At 35.9% G+C, this 12,033-nt stretch overlaps 1 long non-coding RNA gene across 1 annotated transcript in view; it reads right to left on the bottom strand.

Moving 5' to 3' along the window:
- Positions 1-1,406: 1,406 nt before the first annotated feature.
- Positions 1,407-12,033, bottom strand: part of LOC126773458 (uncharacterized) — a 417,434-nt gene continuing 406,807 nt past the window's right edge. Inside the window, exon 3 of the long non-coding RNA XR_007669736.1 lies at positions 1,407-1,480. This is a non-coding gene — a long non-coding RNA (uncharacterized LOC126773458). The remainder of the gene's footprint in view (positions 1,481-12,033) is intronic.

Below are 12,033 nucleotides of genomic sequence, written 5' to 3'. Positions count from 1 at the left end.
ACCCACTCATCAAGTATTCTACAGCTAAACAGCAATACTCAGTATTATAATCTTCCGGTTGGAAAGGTGATTGAGCTAGAGTAACTACACAAGGGACATAACATCGTAGTTCCCGAGGTTGGTGGTGCATTGGTGATGTAAGATAATATTTCTGGTCATATATATGTATGGTGATTAGAATAGTTGAAGAACTTGTGCATTGAATTAATCAGTGATTTGAAAAAAAAATTGCTTTAGAAAGCCCATTTATTCAAAAAGGTTATAGACTATTTAATATCACGCTTCGACCCACGGGGGTATAGCGGTAACGATTAAAACAGGTTAAGCCGTAGAAATTGTATAAAAATTCTAATTGATTTTTATTAAATCGAAAGAGATAGATTTTAAAATTTAAAGAAGACCCTTTTCGTTACGTAATGGCGCAATGAAATAGGACTTTTGCACAAAGTAGTCCTCTATACCTTACTAAACCATACATGTTGATGAAACTAGTGAATCGTTTTGCGTAAAACCATATGGTTCCATAGGTTCCTGACCATTGTATGTGTTTCCTTCAACATAAGCGTTTAATGTTGACTCTTATTCGACTCGTGTATAGAGGGGACAGGTAACTAATATATAGTACATTTTTTATAATGTAATGAGGCCCTATATATAAATGGTTTTAACATAAAACTTGCAGTAACCCACTGCTGCGGGTGGTATATATGTGGCGCAATTTGTCCGACATATGCAGGAGTCCTTACAATATCCACAACTATAATATTTAATGATAAAACACTTCCTCGTAGTGTTTATTTGGACTGTCTTTGGGTTTCGTTGCTAAATAGTAACATTTCAACGATATTTGTCAATTAAAATATGTATTGTACTTGTGAATCTGTTATTGAGTTCGCTTTAATTTAACATGACGTTAAATCAGAGAAAGCGGATGGACGAATATTCCCTTATTAATGAACGACGAAGATGAGACAAAGAGTTTAAATCGCGAACTTTTAGATAATCTTTTTAAGATTGGATCCGCAATCGATTTGAGATGGATGAAATTAGTAAGAAAATTCGCTTTAGCGAATTCGTTGGGCTTAATTTTATGGGGAAATAAATTATACTTTTGTAATATTTATAAATAAAATTTAAAAAAAGAACATGAAATTCACGCATGACACTTCAATAGCCTAAATTCAAAGCGGTTGAAACTACAAAGCGCAACTACGCATGTAACAATATTATTTACTTTAAATTGTATATAAAAATATTGAAATTTCTCCAAAATGCGCTTCATATTTTGGCATATAGTTTATAAATTTTAATAGTTTTTTCAGTAAGCAAACAAAAATAATCAAAAACGTCTTCTCATTTATTAGTATAGGTTGGCGGACGAAAATATGGGCCACCTGATGGCAAGTGGTCACCAATGCCCATAGACATTGGCATTGTAAGAAATGTTAACCATCGCTTACATCGCCAAAGTGCCACCAACCTTGGGAACTAAGTTGTTATATCCCTTGTGCCTGTAATTACACTGGCTCACTCACTCTTCAAACCGGACACAACGATAACAAGTACGGCTATTTTGCGGTAGAATATCTGATGAGTGGGTGGTACCTACCCAGACGGGCTTGTACAAAGCTCTACCACCAGTATACACTGTACAAGTTGTTTAACAGAAGCTAAGTTAAGCACCTCTCTTTCTGATATAATTTATTTAACATTCGAAAGAAAAAGACAGCATTGTTTAACCTTAAATCTTTAAATAATCAAGTTGTACTCTTTGCGTGAATACAAAAAATCTATATATAAAATAAGAAGACGTTTTCTCTTGACACTATTTTTTTTTTAATTTAAATTTATGTTCGTTCTTAAATGAACGTAATAAATAAGGAATATGTTACTTTGGCACCTCATTCGGTTTTCTCGTGTCAACCCGATGCGGCGGCGGTGTAAATCTCTTATTACTCTGCGTCGTATTATCGTTTCGTGATTAAAATATTTCGACGATTTGATAAAAAATATTTTTAATTTTTTAAGGTAGGGTCCACCAGACCGATTTCGGCCACGGCGGCCAATCTCAAGAGAGATACGCGTAGTACACGACAACATATTATAGTGCACAAGTGAGTGCTCAAGTGCAGAGTGCTAATATTATCCGATGCGATGGCAATCCGACACGAACGGAAAGGCGCAGGACCAACGGCTTTAGGTGTTTTCCGAGGCACGGGAGTTTAGTCACTTCCAACTTTCAGACCCCGGGCTACTACTGAGAATTCTCTGACAGAAAAACCAAATAACTTTTTATTGGCTCGACCTAGGAATTGAACCCCGGATCTCCGGGTCAGCGGCCTTATATCTAGCCACTAGACCAATGAGGCTGTCAAGTTTTTTAAGGTATAAAGTAACTAAATTCAATCTGGCTTAACGAAAGAAAACATATAAATATAATATGTTTGAAAGCATTTCTTTGTTCACTTTACATTATGTCATGCAATAAATTTATAGCTTTTGTTAAAATATTACCACATAGTATAATATAACAAATTCTCTTCAGCGAATGCGTCTGTCGTTGAACGCAATAAACTCAAAATCTTCTGAACGGATTTTCATACAGTTTTTACCAATAAACAGAGTGATCCCGTGGTAAAGGTGTATAATTTATTAAAATATTGTGTTAATTGACTTTACTGACGTGCGCTGTGTAAACCAATAGAGATATTACAAAGTAAAAGTATTATGTAGATATTCTATCCATGCGAAGCTGGGACGGGCAGCTTAAGATTCAAGACATACTTTTCTATAAAAGATTATACAAACTAGTGTTCATCCAATGGTCGAAAACTGACAATAATCAATATTCAAAATTTGAAGAATACATATAAAATTGCATATTATAACCATATTATTTTTCTCATTATTTACCAATTTACTTTATTAATAGCTATTGTCGCCTACCTTTATAGCTTTAAGCTTAGTGGAAAAAGGGTCAGTCGTTATAAAATAAATACTCACAATATTTTATTTTTTAAAACTTACTTAAACTCCAAATGCACGAAAGGCTAAATAACCGCTTTAGCGTCTTGGCACGAAGCCTTTTCCGTCGGCGCCTAAATTCTAAATCTTGGTCCCATTATTAAAGCCTTCGTAAAAAAAAGTCTAAGATAAAGTTAATGTATATGTAAAAGAACAGCTGTGTATGTGTTCCATCTGAAATCTTACTTTTGTTACTAAATGAAAAATATTATATTTAAACAAATATATTAAGAATGAAATACCTATAACAAATACTAAGTATAGTACATAGCTTTCGCAAAAGGACTTCTGTCTGCTAGATTTCTGATGATAATAGTTTTTTTAACCATTATTATATTAATAGCAATAATGTCTTCCATACCGATTTCGGCCACGGCGGCTAATTTAAAGAGAGATTAGCCAACTACGCAGGAGATATTCTAGTGCACAAGTGTGTGCGCAAATACAGGTGCACTCTCTATTCCCTAGCTTCATAATCCGATGGGATAGCAATCCGACACGACCGGAAAGTGTTCAGGCGCAGAACCAACGGCTTTACGTGCTTTCTGGGGCACGGGAGTGTACACACTTCCAACTTTCATTCTCCGGGCTGCTACTGAGAATTTTCTGACAGAAAAACCCAATAACTTTTTATTGGCCTGACCTGGGTATTGAACCCAGGACCTTCGGGTATGCGGCTTTTCATCAAGCCACTAGACCAACGAGGCAGTCAATTATTATTTTATTAAGGAAAATAACAAAAACTCTCTGATATCATATTATTACGCACAATATTTATTTTTGTCTGTCCCAACTCTGAAACTACTGAATGATTTTTCTTTCGGTTTTTACAAGTAGATTAAGCTCATCTTGGAGCAACATTGTTTCATTGTAATCGTATGACAGTGAGTAATCGTTATATTTAAGCAAACAGGAATGCGTTATACAACCGACTTTCACAAGAACAAAGTCCTAGGCCAGCTTATTGTTATATAAATTAAAATGTTTTAAATTGATTTCGATAGAAAATATACGTATAATTATATGCATAATTTAATCCGATTTATTATGTGCTATATTTTGTTTAAAACTGAGCTCGTCTTTAATGGTGAAGAAATACATCGTGAGGTAACCTGCATATATTACGCGACACGCATTGAACTGTTTAAAGCTTCAAATCTTCTTCTCGAAGAGAGACGAGGTGTCGACCCAGCAGTGAGGACATCCACATGCTAAACTACTCACAGTTACATAACTTTAATAAACACGCTTATTCCCGATTTCCTATAAAACTGTACATATATATATTTCTATTAAGTTGGCCTTGTAAAGTGAAGATTTGATAAAGACCCCGTATTTATGTTCTTAAGACCTTTACATCTGCCAAATGGTTATTTAATAACAGTGAAATCTTTGCTTAATATCAATCAATGTTATATTAACGATAAAATAAACCCGCAAATATCATCTATAAGAGGAAAACTTGTCGCTAATGGAGGCGTTTTGATAAATATACTACATTGTAGGACGAGATAAATTCAACAAACAGCAAAAAGATAAATGTTTTGTCGCGCTTTCAGAATCTTCCAGACTCGTTCGAATAACAGAGTCATGTAAAGTTTATAAAGGATATTTTGGTAACAATATTTACGTCATATACGGTTTTCGTTTACAACAATTATTTTCAACAATAGGTTTTGGTAAAATGAAGATTAAGAGCCTGTAAATGTTCCAAGCTTAGGCAAAAAACTCCTTGTGGCAAAGGCTTAGAGTTTATTCCACCATACTGCTGCAATGCAAGTGAATAGATAAGATACACACAGCAGAATTTCATTCGACACACAAGTTTCCTCGCGATGTTTTCCTTACCAAACACAAGATAAATTATAAATACAAAAGAAGCACACGAAAACTCGATATTGCTTGCTCTCGTTTTAACCTGCATTAATTTAATTAAACATTTTCTAGATAGTAAATTTTAAACATATTATTTATAAAAAAAACAAATGTCAATGTTTCAATAACAAAAATAAAGACAGTATAGCGAACTTGAAACACACACGAGCTAAGCCGCAGGTATATTTCAACTAGATATATAAGATTTCAAAACGGCAATTCGGAATTAGCAATAATTTAAGCGATCAAATTAATTATTAGACTATAACTATATTGTAATTCAAATGCATCTCAGATCTACATAATATACTGAATGTGATCACATATACGGGGAGTCGTGTTACAAGCACGTACTATTGTAATGATGATCATAAACATGGGAATTCCCATTGAATTATGAGATTTTATATTCATCTATAAGTATAGATAATACGTATTCTATACCTCGCTGGTCTAGTGGCTTGATATAAGGCCGCAGACCCGGTGGTCCTGGGTTCAATTCCCAGGTCGGGCCAATAAAAAGTTATTGGGTTTTTCTGTCAGAAAATTCTCAGCAGCAGCCCGGAGTCTGGAAGTTGGAAGTGTATACACTCCCGTGCCTCGGAAAGCACGTAAAGCCGTTGGTCCTGCGCCTGAACTCTTTCCGGTCGTGTCGGATTGCCGTCCCATCGGATTATGAGAGTTAGGGAATAGAGTGCACCTGTGTTTGCGCACACACTTGTGCACTATAATATCTCCTGCGTAGTTAGCTAATCTCTCTTTAGATTGGCTGCCGTGGCTAAAGTCGATCAGGTCATCATCAATCAATCATTAGTTTATACTAATAGGTAGGTTTTTCTACACCGTGTACACCTAATTATAATTTAAAAACTATTATTGTAGTCAAATAATTTTAATAAAAATGTGCAATGTTAGGTAAAACAGATAATACGTATTTACGTAAACATTTATTTCACTGTTTGTATGCAATGCCAGAAAGCTAAGCTGTGGTAACCAATATGTTTTATTTGACCAAAAGCTAAGCAATTCTGTTAAAAGTTGGCAAACAAAACGGCTTAGAGGGAGAAGCGTTAAAAAGGCGAGTCGTAGTGTACTTTTACACGCGACGACACTCAAAACGACACGTGCACGATACGTATTTATTTACATTACATCCATGTAATAATCAGGTATTCAGATATACATATATATTACCACTCCATTTATCGCTTGTAACTATTAATTAAAAGTTCCGAGTTTTATAAGTAAGAGTTATAATAATTATAATGTAAACAAATCCGCGAGCAATAAACTCACACGTGGCAAATGGTTACGTCAACGTCAGTAACGTTTCTAAGCAAAACGCAGATCGAGAAACGTTGTGATAGACTTCGACCTTGTAATTCCACATGTTTACTTAGTTTAAATTTAATAGTAAAATTAAATTAATTAAAGAGGTTTTCTCATAAAAATAAACAGTATTGGTTGTTCATGTACCATCAGGTACAGGATTATTGTGAGAAATTCCGCATTATCTATCTTGTCGGTTTATGTAAGCGTCTCATGTCGCCAGACAGCCGTGGCGCTACTGGCAAAGAGATAACGTCCTATCATAACACATTGTCGAAGGTGCATTGGACATAACGCTACAATGGTTTAATGTGAAACTTTTCTTATGTTAAAATATTTTTAATTTTAATCATGTTTTATTATTTTTCTTCTTATTTACCGCAATTTGCTTTAAAAATATATGTTATATAATATAATATATTTAATTGTAGTTACATTTTATTATTAATCGTGACCAATACATGTTTAAAAATAAGCTTACCAACTAAAGTTATGTAGGCAGCTCTGTCCTTGATAAGTCTTTTATTTTTTTAGATTAATTAATTCGTTTAGATTTGTAAATAGGACTTAGGTGTTCTATGTATTTTAGAGTTGTTTTAATTAAAATAATTCCCTTATGAAATTTGATGAATATGTTCTTAAACACTGTTAATAATACCAGTGCTCACTCAGTGGACAAAATTTAACTTTAAATAATCATTATTGATATTGGAAGAATATACATTTGCATTTTTTTTATATAATTTCAATGTTTTTTTATTTTTAACACTAAAACCTACCAAATAAAAAAAGAAAATAAATTACTGCACTGTTTTGTCTTTTCCTATATGATTATTATTATTATGATCATAAAAATAATTCAATTTATATGTATTCAATACTTCATGGAATATATATTTTTATTGTACATTTCTGTGTTCATGCTGAAGATTTTATTTCGTCTTGCAATTCGGTATATACTGAGCTCAGGTATTCCCTGAACAGTTTCAAGTATCAAAGACAAACATAGACTTAGGTTTTGTTCCTCGGCGTATTGGTTAATACTGAATACTGAAGCCAGCAAAATAGCAGACTATTGAGAGAACTTTTATCAGTTTTTTGTTTCATACTTTTCCTTCAATATATTCACTAGGTTTGTTGGGTGATATTATGTTTTTCTAATATATACGTTCTTTTATATCGGCAATGAGAAAATGTAAAATGTAAATTCCTCAGATATTTGTTTATTTATCGTGTATTTATTAATCAATTTAACAGTTATCCACTTCAACACAAGAACTATAACAGCGTACATCTTTACTCAGTAACAATATTTTTAAGATTTATTACTTAAAGGAAAATCCAAATTATATTTTAGTTTATTTTACACACAGTAAAAATAGGAAATAAAAATATCGAACCAAATTATTACGTGAAAGCTGAATTAAAAGTGGAATTGGGCACACTTGACAATCAGAAGTGACGACGGATCGGGTAAGTCGGTGACGGAATAGTGGCCGAGAGAAGAGAAGTGTAGCGTTGGAAGTCCCTAACATCTGTACCATATTGACACAGGCAGGCTTGCTATAGAGGTGCCCAACAGTAAGATAAAGAAGGCTCTAAATAATGTTGGTGATTAATCCTTATCAAATACATTACATAATATTACTTCAAACATTTGATTCAGTTTTTCGATTGTGACATTGTATTCATTTACAAATTATCAGAACATAAAAAGCCGTTACGGTTTGCTAGTTTTATTATATAAGAGATTCTATTCTCAACTATGTTCGACAGCGCTGCCCATGTCAACCTATCATTACACTGTGTCCATTTCAGTGTGTACACTTAGTTGACACATTTCGATACTTCACTTCGAGCATTGACATATTTGATCATCCAACAGATGTACCGTCAACATAAAATTAATAATGCGATATTTTCTCTTTACTTGTAATATTCTTCTTGGTGAATATTTTCATTAATTTAATTTTATTGTATATACAGACATTTTTATAAAATACAAAATTGAAATAAAAAGAACAAAATTTTCTTACATTAAAGTTGTTCCATTTGTGATACTTTAAGAACCTCGCTCCGAGGCAGGGATAAGGGTTTCCGTTTAAATTCCTTACATATCACAATTTTATACCACACTTCATGTTAAATATGATATATTGATCATCGACTGCCTTCTTTTCGTATAAGTTTTGTAATTATTATGAATTATTGAAGCTGAAAAAGACTAGTTGTTAGAAAGTTGGATCTTTACTAATTTCCAAATAAGACTTGTTTTATATTGTATGTCACTAGATGGCGTTAATTAATTTTCTTCTAGTGAAATTAAATATCCGACATATAAATTGTCAGACATTTTTACTAACACATGCGAACTAAGCAACAGCAAAATATTGCGGTGCACCGTACACGGCACTGTGTTGCGGCATGACGCCAGGCCATCTACCGTGGTACCGTATACTAAATTTGGGTCCACGCCCTAAACTTTTTGTAAATATCCGTATTGTCAATGTTACATAATTTGATAAAATCTATTAAAGTTATGTAAAAAGTGGAATTAATATAGTTCTTATTTCATCATCATCATGGTTCTCCGATTAATTCGAGTATATACTGTTAAACTCAACGCTACGACCAACGCGTATATAATTTGGAATAACCTAATATTTATTAAAGTTAATTTGATTATATATTTTGTTTTAATGTTATTTAACTTCGTGATATGATTTTTACAACTACCGACATTATAATGATTTAACTTTTGTATAAAAAGCGATGTATTTACAATGAACAATCATAATTATTGTTGAACTTGAACAGAGTGGTTACTCTGCCTCTTTAATGAATATTGTTTATAACAACACAACACTTCTATCGCTATCCTGGCTCACCTTCTGTTTCAATACATACGTAAATAAATAAAAAAAATCTCATTTAATGGCAGTTAACATTACAGATAAAAAATATAAAAGTATAAATAGCTTAATTGACGTAAAACTTTAACTCGTTCATTCATATAAATAAATATAAAGCATTATTTGACAACTAAAGCCTATTTTCTCTCGAAACTATAATCTATTGCAATGAATCTCTCATATCAATCGGTTTAGTAGTTTTTGCGTGAATCCGGGAAAACAAACAAAACTTATAATACCTAGCCTGTTCTAGCCATCTTAGCTCTGAATATGAATATTATAAATTGTTTGTAAAATCATAAAAGATACAAAGACTTCTATAAATTATGACGTACAGACATTATTGAAAATAATAAGCGTAAGCTTCTTACCCTTATTACTTCCGTATTCTCAAAGAGTTAGTATTATTTCTGCTATGGAAAAATATTTAAGCGTTTTTAAAATTACTATTCCCCGAAAATATTTAAGGGTTAAAAAATAAATATGGTACACTGGTACCCAAAAGATTATTAAAACAAACACTATATATATGATAGCTAGATAAAGAAAAATCCATTCAGATTATTGTATATTATATTATTTAGTGATCATTCATCTTTCGCTTGCGCATATCCCATTTATTGGGTCTATAAGCTATACGAAAAATTTCAATCAATCAATCAACAGCCAATCGTTGTCCACTGCTGAACATAGGCCTCTCCCAAGGTGCGCCAAAGCTCCCTGTCCTCCGCCTTCCGCATCCAGTTGGTGCCCGCCACCTTCTTAAGGTCGTCGGTCCACCTGGCTGGAGGGCGCCCTACGCTGCGCTTGCCGATTCGCGGTCTCCACTCTAGGACTCGTCTGCTCCAACGGCCATCGGTCCTACGACATACGTGACCAGCCCACTGCCACTTCAGCCTGCTAATTTTGCAAGCTATGTCGGTGACTCCGGTTCTTTTCCGGATAATCTCATTTCTGATCTTATCCTTCAAAGATACTCCGAGCATAGCTCGCTCCATAGCACGCTGAGCGACTTTGAATTTGTGGACTAGTCCCGCAGTTAGTGTCCACGTTTCGGCACCGTATGTCATGGCAGGTAAGACGCATTGGTTGAAGACTTTCGTCTTCAAACATTGCGGTATAGACGACTTGAGGACCTGACGAAGGTTGCCAAATGCTGCCCATCCCAAGCGAATTCTTCGATCGGCTTCCTTCTCGAAGTTGTTCCTACCGATTTGTATAATCTGTCCTAGGTAGGTATATTCACTAACAACTTCGAGAGGTTTGCCCTCGACGTATATCGGTCCCGGCACGACATGCCTATTGAACATGACCTTGGTCTTGTCCAAGTTCATGCCGAGACCGACACACCGGGAAGACTCGCCTAGGCTACGCAGCATTTCGGTGAGTTGTTCCAGCGACTCTGCTATGATGACGATATCGTCGGCAAATCGAAGGTGTGAGATGTACTCGCCGTTTACATTGACTCCATACCTAGTCCAATCCAGCGTTTTGAAAACGTCTTCCAACGCGTTGGTGAACAGTTTCGGGGATATTACATCCCCCTGTCTCACCCCTCTGCGCAATTGGATCGCCTTCGTCTTACAGTCCTGGATGTGGACAGTCATTGTAGCGGCGTTGTACAGACATCTCAGTACCTCGATATATCTCCAATCGATATGACATCTCTGCAATGAGTCGAGCACTGCCCAGGTTTCGATGGAGTCGAAGGCTTTCTCGTAGTCCACAAATGCCATACACAGCGGCTGATTGTACTCTTCGGTCTTCTGCACAATCTGCCGAACAGTATGGATGTGGTCCACGGTGCTGTAGCCTGATCGAAAGCCGGCTTGCTCTGGGGGCTGGAACTCGTCAAGTCGTCTGGCGAGACGGTTCGTGACGACTCTTGAGAACAGCTTATACACGTGACTCAGGAGGGAGATTGGTCTGTAGTTTTTCAAGAGGGTTTTATCACCTTTCTTGAAAAACAGTACCACCTCACTCCCGCTCCACGTTTCCGGGGTCTTGCCATGTTGGATGACGGAATTAAAGAGGCTTGCTAGCTCTTTCAGGACCGGAGTCCCGCCTGCCTTAAGCAACTCTGTTGTGATTCCGTCATCTCCCGGAGATTTGTTGTTTTTAAGCTGTTCTAGAGCCGCCCTAATCTCTCCTTGGTCAACGACCGGGAGCTCCTCGGAGTAATGGCGCATAAGAGGGGCGCGCTGGTCATCAATACTGATTCCCATGGGTTTATCCGATCTTGAAGAGAACAACTGCCCATAAAACCTCTCTACTTCTCCGATAATCTCAGGCCTAGAGGTAACGACCCCACCATTTTCAGTTTTAAGTTTTGTCAGACGCGGCCTCCCAAACTTGCGAGCGAACACTTTCGATCCCCGATTTTGCTCAATCGCAGCCTTGATGGCACGGGTATTGGAGCGTCGGAGATCGCGTCGCGTCAGCGTTTTTATTGTTCGGTTTAAGGCCTTATCTGACAAAAACGATGGTAGTTCTCGTCGTTTTCTCATGAGCTCGAGTGTCTCAGCAGAGAGTTTTGGTGCGTTGTCTCTTCTCTGTGGCGGAAAACACTTGCGGGATGTGTTTTGCAGTATTTTGACCAGCGTGTCGGTTCTCTCATCAATGCTGCTTATGGTTTCCAACGCGGTGAATTGATTTTGAAGTTCCATTTGGAACTTTTCGGAGCCTTGAGCAGCTTGGAGCATGGTAGGTCGGAGAGTAGACCTCATCATTCTCGATCTTTCGGCTTTTAAGTTGATATTTAGAGTGCCTCGAACCAAGCGGTGATCACTTCCGGTATTAAACCTGTTGATCACTGAAACATCTCTAAATATGTGCCTTTTATTCGAGATGATAAAGTCTATCTCGTTCCTTGTCACGTTATCGGGGCTTCGCC

Source organism: Nymphalis io, chromosome 14 (assembly GCF_905147045.1).
Source record: "Nymphalis io chromosome 14, ilAglIoxx1.1, whole genome shotgun sequence".
Taxonomy (NCBI): domain Eukaryota; kingdom Metazoa; phylum Arthropoda; class Insecta; order Lepidoptera; family Nymphalidae; genus Nymphalis; species Nymphalis io.
The sequence above is the reverse complement of the archived record's forward strand: the minus strand, read 5'-3'. Positions and strand labels throughout refer to the sequence as shown.